The following is a 13,269-nucleotide window of genomic DNA, read 5'->3' as shown; positions in this document are numbered from 1 at the left end:
ACATCAGTGAGCTTGCTAATAGAAAACCAAGCACATATCTGACAAGAGGGTTTATGTACGATAAAAACACAATATTAAGGATCAGTCTTTGCTCCAAGACCCAGCACTGTATCTGCTGATACAAAAGACCTAGCGAGAAGCACTTCTCATAGGTCACTCTCACATCCTTCAGATAATGAGATGCAAACACTGAATTGCACCTCCAATATGTAGTCTCAATGATATTTTTTAGAGACATATTCTTTTGGAACGCCAAAGACGTTGCTACTGCCCTCACCTCATGGGTCTTGACCTTTAGAAGACCGAAGGATTCCTCCGAGCAGTTCTTGTGAGCGTCCGTAATAACGCTTCTCACAAAGAAAGCCAAGGCGTTCTTGGACATGAGTCTTTTGGGGTTCTTCACCGCACACCAAAGACCTTGTTGACAAGCTCCCATCTGTCTCTTCCTCTCTAAATAATATTTAAGAGCTCTCACTGGACAGAGAGACCTCTCTATCTCTCTGCCTTACGAGGTTAGATAGGCCTTTTACCTCAAAACTTCTGGGCCACGGTTTTGACGGGTTTTCGTTCTTTGCCAGAAACATTGTCTGGAAAGAACAGATGGCAGCATCTCCTTTGAACCCCACCGTGGAATCCAGAGCGTGCAATTCGCTCGTCCTCTTGGCTGTAGCGAGAGCCACCAGGAACAAGCATTTCCTAGTGACGTCGCGGAAGGAAGCCAGATGTAAAGGCTCGAATTTATCCGATGAAAGGAATTTCAGGACCACGTCTAGATTCCAACTAGGTGTTCTAGGAGTAGCTGCCTTTGAAGTCTCAAAAGATCTAATTAGATCGTGTAGATCTTTTGTTGCTTGCAATGTCTAGGCCTCAATTCCTAAATACTGAAGACAGCATGCTCCTGTATCCCTTTATTGTTGAGACAGATAACTGTGATTCCTCTCTCAGAAAGAGGAGGAAATCGGCAATATTCACTATAGAGGTACTGGAGGAGGACAGCTTCTGACCCTTACACCACCTCCTAAAGACTTCCCACTTTGATTGGTATATCTTCTCGTCGAAGCCCTGCGGGCTCTAGCGATAGAGCCCGCAGCCTTGCGAGAAAAGCCCCTAGCTCTGACAAGTCTTTCGATAGTCGAAAGGCAGTCAGAGCGAGACCTGGGAGGTTGTTGATGAAACCTCTCGAAGTGGGGTTGTCTGAGTAGATCTGGTCTGTTTGGAAGCGATCTGGGGAAGTCCACTATCCACTCCAGTACCTCCGTGAACCATTCCTGGGCTGGCCAAAATGGGGCTATTAGCGTCAACTTCGTGCTCTTCGAAGCTACGAACTTCCTGAGCACTTCCCCCAGGATCTTGAAAGGGGGAAAGGCGTATGCATCCACACCCGACCAATCCAGGAGAAACACGTCTATTGCGAAGGCTCTCGGATCTTCCACTAGAGAGCAAAATATCTCTATTCTTTTGGTTTTGGAGGAACGTCGCAAACAGGTCTATGTGAGGTCTCCCCCACAGGGACCAAAGACTTCGACACACTTCTTCGTGTAGAGTCCATTCTGTGGGAAGGACCTGATTCCTCCTGCTCAGTCTGTCCGCTCTCACATTCTTGATCCGTTGAACAAACCTTGTGAGGAGAGTTATGCCTCTTTCTTCCGTCCAGGTTAACAGGTGTCTTGTTAACTGATAGAGGGAGAAAGCTGCGTGCCTCCTTGCTTGCGTATGTAAGCCAGAGCCGTGGTGTTGTCCGAGTTTATCGTATCACCCCGCCTCTGACTATCTCTTCGAAGAATTTTAAGGCTAGGTGTATAGGCCACTAGTTCCTTGCAATTGATGTGCCAGGGACACCTGTTCCTTTGTCCAGGTGCCTGACACCTCCCTTGCTCCTAGCGTCGCTCCCCATTACCCGACTCCGAAGCGTCGGTATATAACACTTGGTCTGGGTCTGCAGGGCAAGCGATACGCCCTCGTTCTTTTGAAGAGGAGGGATCCACCACTTCAAATGATCTCTTACCTCTTGCGGAAGTTGGAAGATGTCCGAGAGTTGTCCCGTCTTCCAACTCCACACCTCTTTCAGGAAAAAAAAACTGAAGAGGGCGAAGGTGAAGCCTCCCCAGAGAGAAGAACTTTTCTAGTGAGGACAGGGTCCCTAAAAGGCTCAGATAATCCCTCGCTGAACTGTTCTTTCTCTCTAAGAAGCTCGAGATTCTCGACAAACCTCGAGTGATCTTTCTCGCGGAAGGATATACTCGAAAACCCCGAGAATCCATCTGAATCCCCAGATAGACCAAGTTCTGGCTGGGGATCAGCTGTGACTTCTCGAGGTTGACGAGCAATCCCAGCGAATCTATCATGTTCCTTGTTACTGATAAGTCCTCCAAGCACTGAATCTCCGACTTGGCCCTGATCAGCCAGTCGTCCAAGTAGAGGGAGATGTTTATTCCCTCTAGGTGAAGCCATCTTGCCACATTCGCCATCAGGTTGGTGAATACTTGCGGAGCTGTAGACAGACCGAAGCACAGAGCCCTGAATTGAAAAATCTTGTCTCCTATTACAAAACGAAGATATTTCTTTGACAAATGGTGAATTGGAACGTGGAAATATGCGTCTTGCAAGTCCAGAGAGACCATCCAATCTCCTGGACGAAGAGCCGACATTACTGAAGCGGACGTTTCCATGCGAAACTTCTTTTTCTGAACATAGCGATTCAGAGCGCTTACGTCCAGAACTGGTTCCCACACCCCCGATGCCTTTGGTACTAGAAAAAGGCGATTGTAAAATCCTGGGGAGTGTGGATCCTGCACAAGTTCGATGGCCTCCTTTTCCCACATTTGTTCCACCATTTGTAGGAGAGTTTTTTTCTCATTACATGGGTCTCTGTACCTCGCTGATAGTTCCCGAGGCGTAGATGTTAGGGGAGGGCTGTTCTCGATGGGGATTACATATCCCTTCTTTAGGACCGACACTGACCAGGGTCGGCTACCCCTTTTTGCCCATACTCCTGCAAAGTTTCAGGAGTCTGGCTCCCACTGTGCTTGAAGGAGTAACAAGTCATTTGGATCTTTTGAAAGGCCTATAAGGAAGACCTTCCTCTCTTGTCAGAGCTCTTCTTTCTGGCAGGGGGACGAGCCGCTGTACCTCCACGAAAGGGCTGCTGAGGGAGGACGAGAGTCCTTCTTAAATCGCCGATACTACAGGGCGTCCTTTCTTGGACGTTTGTGTTAGTAGGTCTTGTGTCGCCTTCTCAGTTAGCGAGCGAGATATATCCTTCACTAAACTGAGAAGGAAACAGATGATCCGATAGAGCGAACAATAAAGCAGTCCTCTGGCTCGGAGAAAACCCCTTTTGATAACAGGGATCCATAAACTGATCTCTTTTTCAGGAGCCAGACACCAAAAAGGGACGCCACTTCTCCCGAACCATCCTGTACTGCCTTGTCCATGCAAGACAGGACGCTATGGAGAATCTCTGGGTTCTTAAGAAACTCCGGATCTTTAGACTTGTTGGCCAGAACTCCGAGTGACCATCCAGAAAGTTGAACACCTCTAAAGTGACAAAAAGTCCCTTTAGAAAGTGGTTCAACTCCGAAGTGTTCCACGTCGCTCTGACGATCCTAAGGAGTGACGTCTAGAGGTCCTCCACTAAACTTGGAAAAGTCCACATCTGCAGAGGCGGGCAGAGAAAGACCCATAGTCTCTCCTGTTCCATACCAAATACCTCTCTTTCCATGTAGTTTGGAAGGAGGCATGCAGAATACCGTCTTTTCCTAACTCCTTCTTGTCCATCCAAGAATCTAAAGAATGGAGTGCCTTCTTCATTGAAATTGCAGGCTTCATTTTCAGAAAGGCCGAAGATTTTGCCGTAGCCGAGCTCGAAAAGAGAGAACGAGGCGAAGGAGGAGCCGCCGGACTAAGAGAGTCTCCAAACTCTTGCAGCAATAATGAGGCTAAGACCTTATAAGTCGAGAGTCCCTCATTTGCAGGCGGTTCGTCATCAGACAAATCTTCTAAACCTCGGTCAGAAGAAGGAGAAAGTTCACGTTTGGAGGGAGAGTCCTTCCAAGACCTCCTACGATCTGAAGGAGAGGAACTCCTATTTGGAGAAGAGTCATAAATTCCAGGAACGAGTCTCCGACCCCTGCCTCCTGGCTCTTGACTCTTGCCTCCTGACTCCTGCCTCCTGGCTCCTGACTCCTGCCTCCGGACTCCTGCCTCCTGGCTCCTGCCTCCTGGCTCCTGACTCCTGACTCCTGACTCCTGACTCCTGACTCCTGACTCCTGACTCCTGGCTCTTACCTCCTGGCTCTTACCTCCTGACTCCTGACTCCTGCCTCTTGCCTCCTGGCTCTTACCTCCTGGCTCCTGCTCCTGCCTGGATGCCTCCACACTCCTGGCTCTTGGCTCCTGCCTCCTGGTTGACTCCTCACTCCTGGCTCTTGGCTCCTGCCTCCTGGGTGACTCCTCATCCTGGCCGGTGCCAGACATCTGAAAGGTTCATCCAGGTTCGTACAGGACACCTCACCTCGAGTAGGAGTATCAATCCTGGCGGCAGATACCTCCATACGCCTGGAGGATCTTTTGATCGGAAGGGAAGAGTCTTTCCTTCTAGGAGGTTCCTTTGACAGAACTCCTACAAAAGAAGAGATCTGCTCTTGCATCGCCATCATGAATCTCTTCGTAACCTCCTCTTTATCCTCTTCGGGAGGAGGGGAAGAGGAGGGGAGGAGTCCATAGCCTCCACCTCCTGCCTCCTTCTCACTCTGGTTGAAAGAATGGCTCTTCTTGCCTTCTTCACTCCCGAAGGAGACTCCTCAGGGAATTTTTCTTTGGGCTCGAATCAATATCCGGAGCCTTCCAACTCCTCTTGAGTGGCCGAGATCGATCAGAATCCCTCCAATCACGTCTCGGAGATGAAGATCCCGACGACGAAAAACACTCACGCAGGACGCTTTTACAATAGCGATCCTTGGCAGTCTGGGGTGTCACAAAAACCGCCGAAGAGGGACACCGATCGGTGGGGATTCTCCACAACCTCCTTTCGGTTTTCGACATTCCTTCTCCTCTGGGCATGTGAGCTTGGAAGAGGTCTAGACCTAGGAGCGTTGCTGAGCCGACCAGATGCCCCCTCCCACTACACTGGGGACACTCATATCACTGTCCACTGAATAATCACTAGCCTTACCTTGTATGGCAGCCATTTTGTTTTCCATCAACTTGAAGGCTGCTTTTAGATCCGCCAGTTCTTTCGCTGAATCTACAGGTTCTGCAATAGGTGAAGGGGCTGCAATGGAAGGAGAAGTAGCAATACTTACCCTTGGGGAAGATCCCAAGCTAGGAATTAGTTCAGATCTAGAACTACTCAAACTTCTATAAAGAAGCCTCCTCACTCTTTCTCTCTCTAACTTTTTTTAAATAATTAGTTAGATTCTTCCATTCGTTCTCACTCAAATTCTCACATTCCTTGCAAGTATTAGTAAAAGAACATTCATACTCCCTGCAACCCTTGCATACCGTGTGAGGGTCTACCGAGCTTTCGGCAACCTCACCTTACAGCCTACATTCACAACGTCTCACAACCATTCCAGAGTCAGACATTTTTAAAGAAAAATCCAAAATCAAGTCCACAAAACAGTCCACAAAAGCGTATATGCCAATCCAACAATCCAGATACGTCACCAAAAGTCGGTCAAGAAGATCAATTGCCGGTGAAAAACGAAAAACGAATCGAGAGGAACCAACAACAATGTTGATGGCCCGGGCGACAGAAGAATTCTGATTAGAAAACGGGAATGGTTCCTAGTCCTGCCACCCAGGGCAGGCGGTAGATCACCTGACCTACCGGTAGCGTGTGCCGCGAAATTTGAAATTCTGTCGGAGACGACGGAGTCTATAGCTAGTATATATCTGGCAGGGAAGTTGATGTATAAAAACAATTTTTTATATATCCGATCTATGCATGATAAAATAATAATAAGACATTTCATTGTATGCGAAAAGAGAAGTGTCACCTGCATTCCTTTTATTTATGTATTGGTACCAGAATCGAAGAATGTAATATATATATTTTACGTATAAAAATATATATATATATATATTATAAATATTGTTTTTTTTGGGGTAAGCAAATTACTTACAGTCTAGTAATACTCAATCATTTATCTTCACTTTAAAACAAAGTTGCAAGTCTCTAGAACAATATCTCGATTTATGGTGAATATTTGAAAACAAATATTTTTATTACCCTCCGCGCGCCGATTCTCGCAGCGAATCTCCGAAATGCGTAGGTCACATTCTCCTATTTGTGCCTTTTCATATTACGCTTATTTTAGAGTTTTTATATATGGAAATGTGCGCAAAAACATGCACAATATAACAAAAAATATGGAAGGTGTAGCATTTCTCATTTTTGAAATATTTGCATATAAAGTACGGTAAGTACGAAAAAAACTACGATCGGTCAACTTTGACTCAACCGAAATGGTCAAAAAACGCATTTGTAACATAAAAATCTTAGTCTAGTAATATTCAATCATTTATCTTCACTTTAAAACAAATTGCAAGTCTCTAGAACAATATCTCGATTTATGGTGAATTTTTGAAAAAAAAAAAAAAAAATTTCCGTCCGCGCGCCGATTCTCGGCCGAAAATCTCCGAAACGCGTAGGTCACATTCTCCTAATATTTGTGCCTTTTCATATTACGCTTTTTTTAGAGTTTTACATATGGAAATGTGCGCAAAAACATGTACAATATAACAAAAAATATTGGAAGGTTGTAGCGTTTCTCATTTTTGAAATATTTGCATATAAAGTACGATAAGTACGAAAAAAACTACGATCGGTCAACTTTGACTCAACCGAAATGGTCAAAAAACGCATTTGTAACATAAAAATCTTACAGTCTAGTAATATTCAATCATTTATCTTCACTTTAAAACAAATTGGAAGTCCTCTAGAACAATATCTCGATTATGGTGAATATTTTGAAAAAAAAAAATTTTTCCGTCCGCGCGCGATTCTCGGCAGCGAATCTCCGAAACGCGTAGGTCACATTCTCCTAATATTTGTGCCTTTTCATATTACGCTTTTTTTAGAGTTATATATGGAAATGTGCGCAAAAACATGCACAATATAACCAAAAATATTGGAAGGTTGTAGCATTTCTCATTTTTGAAATATTTGCATATAAAGTACGATAAATAGGAAAAAAAAACTACGATTGGTCAACTTTGACTCAACCGAAATGGTCGAAAAATGCATTTGTAACATAAAAATCTTACAGTCTAGTAATATTCAATCACGTATCTTCACTTTAAAACAAATTGCAAGTCTCTAGAACAATATCTCGATTTATGGTGAATATTTGAATAAAATATTTTTATTCCGTCACCGCTCGCGATTTCTCGCCGAAAATATCGAAACGCGTAGGTCACAGTCTACTAATATTTGTGCCTTGTCATATTCGCTTTTTTTTAGTGTTTTCATATATGAAAATGTGTGCAAAAACATGCTCAATATAACAAAAAGTATTGAGGTGTAGCATTTTCATTTTTTTATATTGCATATAAAAAAAAAATTTTTCCAACAAAAATTAGACATTTGGTCACTTTAACCGTCCAAAATGGTTCCCCCCCCCCCCCGCAAAACTGCAGTGTAAGCTAAAAAAACTCTTACAGTATCATATATTCATACTTTACCTTCATTTGAACAATTGCAAGTCTGCTATAACAATATTTCGATTACTGGTGAATTTAAAAAAAAAATATTTTTTTACGTCCGCGCGCTACGAATTCATGCATCATTTTGTGATAATATTTTCTCTGTGTTGCTTTTATCGTTTTACAATGTGTTATATACCAAAATGATCGCAATTTAGTGCACATTACAACGAAAAGAAAGTAACTTGTTACCTCTAACCGTTTTGCGCACAGCGCGATTTGAATACAATTATATATGAAATTTCGTTTTTGTGCTATCATATATCGCATTATTTATATATGATAATGATAATTTTTTTCATTTCTGATGGTTGCATACTAAACTTCAAGCAATGACAAAAAAAGGAGCCAAAAATAAACTCTTAATCTTGAAAACTAAGCGTGCTGTGATTTTTTGAAAAAAATATTTTTTCCGCTTCCGCGCTCTCTCTCAAACCCCTCCGGCATACGGGAGTCATTTTTTTATTTACCGCTCCGGCGTAAGAGGGTTAACAGTAGATGATATTTATTCCAAACATAATTTATCCTGAATTTGCAATATCTGCTAGTGGTTTATGTTGAAATGTATGTATCACAGCTGTCACATTCACAGGTCCTCTGTTAATAAGAAACTGTGCTTGACAGTAAGCAGCAAAATTCTATGCTGGTGCAATACTTTGGTGATAGTCAAAGGTAAAATCTTTAAATCCTGGTATGAGGAACTTTACCTAGGTAAATACTTTTTCAAAAATTAAGAGTTCCTGAATGAAAAAAAATCAGCTTTCATTGTTGTACTTAGTATGGCACTGAAGATCAGAAAAGTTTTCCCTAAGGCCTTAAATATTTAAGTAGCGCACCTTGCATTTCTTATTATTAAAGGACAGCCTTCAATTTAATGGTGCCAGACAATTAAAAATATAAAATTTTTATAATAAAATAAGGTTTTGTATATACTTACCCAGTAATTACAGTTACTAGTTTTCCATGTACAGCAGACTAAATTCAAATTTTGCAGGTAGTACCTCGATTGTTCAGTGTAGGTATACAGTGCCTACCCGTAACGGCAATACAGGCAGTCCCCAGTCATTAGCAGGGGTTCCGTTCTGATGGCTTGATGATAAGCAAAAATTGGCGCATTATGGGGCCTATGGCACCAAAATTCTGCCATTTTTGGCGCTTGTTTCAATTTTTGGTGCTAAACTCCTCATAAAACTGGATCACCAATCACCGAGTCCACCAATAATTGGAGACAGTTTGTATTAGAAACGACTTGGCTAATCACCTCATTCTATTTAATGTATAATGTCCATTAGAGGGGGGGGAGGGAGGGCTATGATCATGTTATTCCTGGGTTAGTATATACAAAACCTCAGTTTATTATAAAAATGTAATTTTTGTATAAGTGACTTACCCAATAATTACATAGCTGATTCAACATTGAAAGGAGCTGGGATCATGGACATATTTTACTACAAAGCCTTAATTCATGTAATGAATTTGAAATAGAAGTGTTGCTAGCACTGAAAAACAATGCTTATTTGTTTCCTATCAGTTAAGAGCGTTAGTGCACATGGGTACTGCCTCTGGTTGGTGCTCATCTTAACTCTAGTGGCTTGGTGGTATAGCCAAGGGTCACCTCTTACATAGGGGGAACTTTGCAGCGAAGGAAGTGCTCCTATGGCTAGTAAAGTATGATAGGCGCCTGCCCTTGCCCTGGGTGCAGCACCAAAAAGAAATAAAGTCATGACCCATCCACTAAGAGTGGTGGGTATTCCGGATACGCTGTATCCCATGGTTCTCCAAACTCAGCACCATACTGAAAATTTTAGTGAAGCGATAGTTGGTGAACATCCTGTGCTTCCTTCCACGATGCCATGCCAATCACTAAAAATGGTCTTGAGGTATTGAAAAATGTTGACACATTTTAAGCTTACATAAAAAAATATAGTAAGAAGCAAAGATCATTTATGCTTCTGGTAGTTTGATGGTTGTAAAGAAAATAGCATCTGAAAACCAAAGAGGTAGAGGCTGTTCTGACATCCTTAGCTTTGCTTCCACTCCACAACATATATGTGTCTCAAACATAAAGTCCATATAAAATGGAAGACAACACGTTTAGACAGAGGAAAAGATGGGTTCTTGCCATAATTTCCTAGGTTATGGATGGTCCTCCGATTCCTGTTTGGCTCAGGGGATTCCTGAAAAACTCTTAACTGAACAGATAGCTCTCAAACATATAGTAGAGAGGGATTAATTTCCCTGCTGATCAACCTAACAACTTTTATCCTCTAATAATTAGCTGGTAGTATAGCACATCTTTTGAAAGAACAAAAAAACAAAAAAAGGTGCTCTTGATTGTAACCTAAAGCATAGGAAAACCAACCAAAACTTTGGAAAGACACAGTACAAAGGCTGTGACTCAAGCACTTTATTTGAGAATATGGTTATATAGACACTACTCAGCATATACCATGAGAATATGGTTATGACGACACAATCAAGCGTAACAACTTATAAATTTGGCATCCAGTACAACCCAACCACTGCCAGTAGCTGTGCACATGCTCACTTCACCAATGTCCAGTATAAAATAATCCACTTGCCCCTATAACATGCTAGGTTACCTATTCTTGCGAGTATTTAAACTAGTACTTATGTTTGGTAAGTTGAGTAAAGGGTGTCTTAAAAAATCTGATCTATACATAAAATCATGATTATCAAAACAGTATTGATAAAGATTATTTTGATTAGGTGCTTGAAACTTTGATTTCATATTCACCTAATGTCTGATTTTTAAATTATTTATTTTTACAAATTAATGTTGCATTTCTCTGTGGCTAATTATTTATTTGCTTACTTTTCAGAAGGTGGATCCCAAAGGAAAACCCACTCAGTCTGCTCATCCGGGTAAAAAATATTAATTTTTTTATAATTTACTTATTTTGTAAACCACCTGTTCCTAAATATTTTGAAAATTAGGCTAATGGATATATTTATAAATAACTGTGCACATCATATTTGTTATGAAAACACCAACCATTGTTTTTTTATGTTCTAGTTTCCCCAGGTGCAGGCTTTTAACAGTCATTGAAGACTGGTAACAAAGTGGGGGATTTTTTGTAGGTGGGGGAGTCCCCCACTCACCTGCTATAAGCCATCACTTTTTCTTTGGTCACAGTCAAATGTCCTCTGTTAATGCTGCTTTGCAAGTGTTTGATGGTCTCCTGTGCAATGGAAGAGGTTCAGCAAGAAGGAAAGAATGGCAATCACTATAGTAGATTCACATCAACCATGCATGTGATGTCTAGGCCCGTCCCTTACGACACTCCTGATTGGCTGTTGATAAGCCAATCACAGGGCTGGAAACTCTTAGCCTCCTGAGGGATGTCTTTCAAAAGAGGTGGAACATACATCCTGCCTATGTGAACTCACTTGAGAGACTGAGAGTTTCCAGCCCTGTCATTCAATCAGGAGCGTCATAGGGACTGGCCTAGACATTAGATGCACGGGTGATGTGAATCTACTATAGTGTATCTAGGGGTACTATTTTTTCCCTTTAACACTGCCTTCAGATCCACAGAACATTGGGTCTCCCTGAAATAGATGTTAACACTCCGAAAGAGTACCCGTCTCCTTTTTGTGACATGGTGGAGATGAGGCAAAAAGTACAGCTTCCATGGTCCCCATTAATTACAGGAGGCATAAAAGATGTGGTTAGCCTGATGGTGGGAGAAGGCAGCTCCTTGGTCTCATTTGTGTTTTGATACCTTTAGTATCAGTCTTGATATAAAATATGTATTATGTGCACAACTCATATTCATCACTGCCCCAATCCAATTTCATTCCTGATAGGGATCTGTTAATATGGAACTGATCAGTTTCCTGGTGTGTTGCCCTATATCAACTAAAGGCTTCCAATGTGGTCGAGGGTTTATTATGGTTTAATTTCGACTGGATAAATTCTCACAAAATCTCCCTCTCACTTGCATATGCTAGCAGTCCTTTCCAGGTTTGCTCCAGGTTTTTGCATGCATGATTGTGTGATGCCACACTCAGCCTTAATTAGTTAATTAGTATACCTTTGGTGCCTGATGCTGACATACCCCGTGCCAGGTAGTCTTTCACTGTTGTCTGATCCAACAAAAGCCGTTTCAGTGATAGAATTTAAGTGATGGGGCAGCTTTCACAGTAGCTCATTCTGACGATCTTTCAAACATAGGTTCTACTTTTGAGCAAGAACTCTTTGTACTCGAGACTATTGCTTTTCTGGGTAAAATTTGTATTGGAAATTCTTCTCTTTCTTGCTTTTCTTTGAGGGCAGGTTATCATAGTGTCAGATTCTGATGTGACCCACTCAATAATGGAGGCACCTTTGAATATGTCCCAACCCAGTGTGTGTCACAGCAGTTTCTGATCCAGACAAGTCTCATATGAAACATCAGGTTTCTTTTAGTCTTGAAGAACCTGCCTAGCTGGAAACAACCTCAGGTGTTACTTCTATAGCTTCTGTTGGTTTTCCTTGTCTAAATCCGGAAGGTTCCTCTTAAGGAGCTGGCAGTGAAATCTTCTGTTCAGACCAAGCATTGTAAACTTCCACTGTGGAAAATATTCTTCCCAATTCTTCTCTTGTCTTTTCCCTGTCCCCAGTCTGTCTCCTGTGTCACCAATTAAATTTTCCAATACTGGCTATCCTATCGATCAACTTTCAGTGGTTCCTGCAGCCATCAAGTTGGCTTTTTCTCAAGACTTCTGTTTACTCTGTTTGGAGATTGATAAGTTTCTCCTGCCTGCTGCTGCTCAGATTTTTGAAACAATCAGTATACCCTTGATGGGAGTTAAGGTCCCCTTCATCCCAACAATTCTTTTTTCTTACTCATTCCTTCAAAGCCTCGACTCCGAATCTGGACCCCGTAGACCAAGCGTCCCCCACAGAGCCGCCATTTTGGACGTCTCCAACTGAAATAAAAGAAATGGATGAAAAAGGCTCCTCCCTCTCGAGAATCAAATTAACTCCCGAGGAAGAAGGGGCGACATTAGTAAATAAATCAGCCCGAGGGCCTCCTGATACTTCCAACAACGAATCAATGGAAGAAAAGGAAGGGGACAAAGGCACAACACTAGTATGGGGTGTGACCGCAGCAGGAGACGAAGCATCGGTAAGAGAAGAAGAAAAACCCTCCCACGAAGGAAGAGTAGAAACCCTACGATGCTTCCTCTTACTATAAAATATCTTCCACTGCTCTCTAGGCCACGCAAAGCATTCTGTGCAGGGATTCGTTATTGTACAAACGTTAGAGTGACACCTACTGGAAGTGACGTGGGGGTCGGTCGCAGCCGAAGCCAAAAAACGAGAACATGGAAAACCTGGAGTTCTGGGGCATATTTATTGACGAGGCCGAGAGAGGTCAACTACAACTCTTGTCCAGGCAGTTAAGAAAAGACTGATGCGGTGGCATGGGTGCATGGTCCTTGACCACTTTTCACCTGATATACGCACGCATTACCAGATCTCACAAGATTCCTTGCTTTCATCTGCGATTTAACCAGATCCAGTTAGGTGCTAGAAATTATCCTATTGTTAAG

The 13,269-nt window shown here is 42.4% G+C and overlaps 2 long non-coding RNA genes across 2 annotated transcripts in view; one reads left to right on the top strand and one right to left on the bottom strand.

The window, feature by feature from the left end:
* Positions 1 to 13,269, bottom strand: part of LOC135218349 (uncharacterized) — a 58,527-nt gene that overhangs the window by 21,877 nt on the left and 23,381 nt on the right. The window lies entirely within an intron of this gene.
* LOC135218616 (uncharacterized) overlaps positions 1 to 13,269 on the top strand; it is a 34,847-nt gene that overhangs the window by 15,838 nt on the left and 5,740 nt on the right. Inside the window, exon 2 of the long non-coding RNA XR_010315364.1 lies at positions 10,551 to 10,593. This is a non-coding gene — a long non-coding RNA (uncharacterized LOC135218616). The remainder of the gene's footprint in view (positions 1 to 10,550; positions 10,594 to 13,269) is intronic.

This window comes from Macrobrachium nipponense, chromosome 9 (genome assembly GCF_015104395.2).
Source record: "Macrobrachium nipponense isolate FS-2020 chromosome 9, ASM1510439v2, whole genome shotgun sequence".
NCBI lineage: Eukaryota > Metazoa > Arthropoda > Malacostraca > Decapoda > Palaemonidae > Macrobrachium > Macrobrachium nipponense.
Note: the sequence above shows the minus strand (reverse complement) of the source record. Positions and strands in the feature narration are given on the sequence as shown.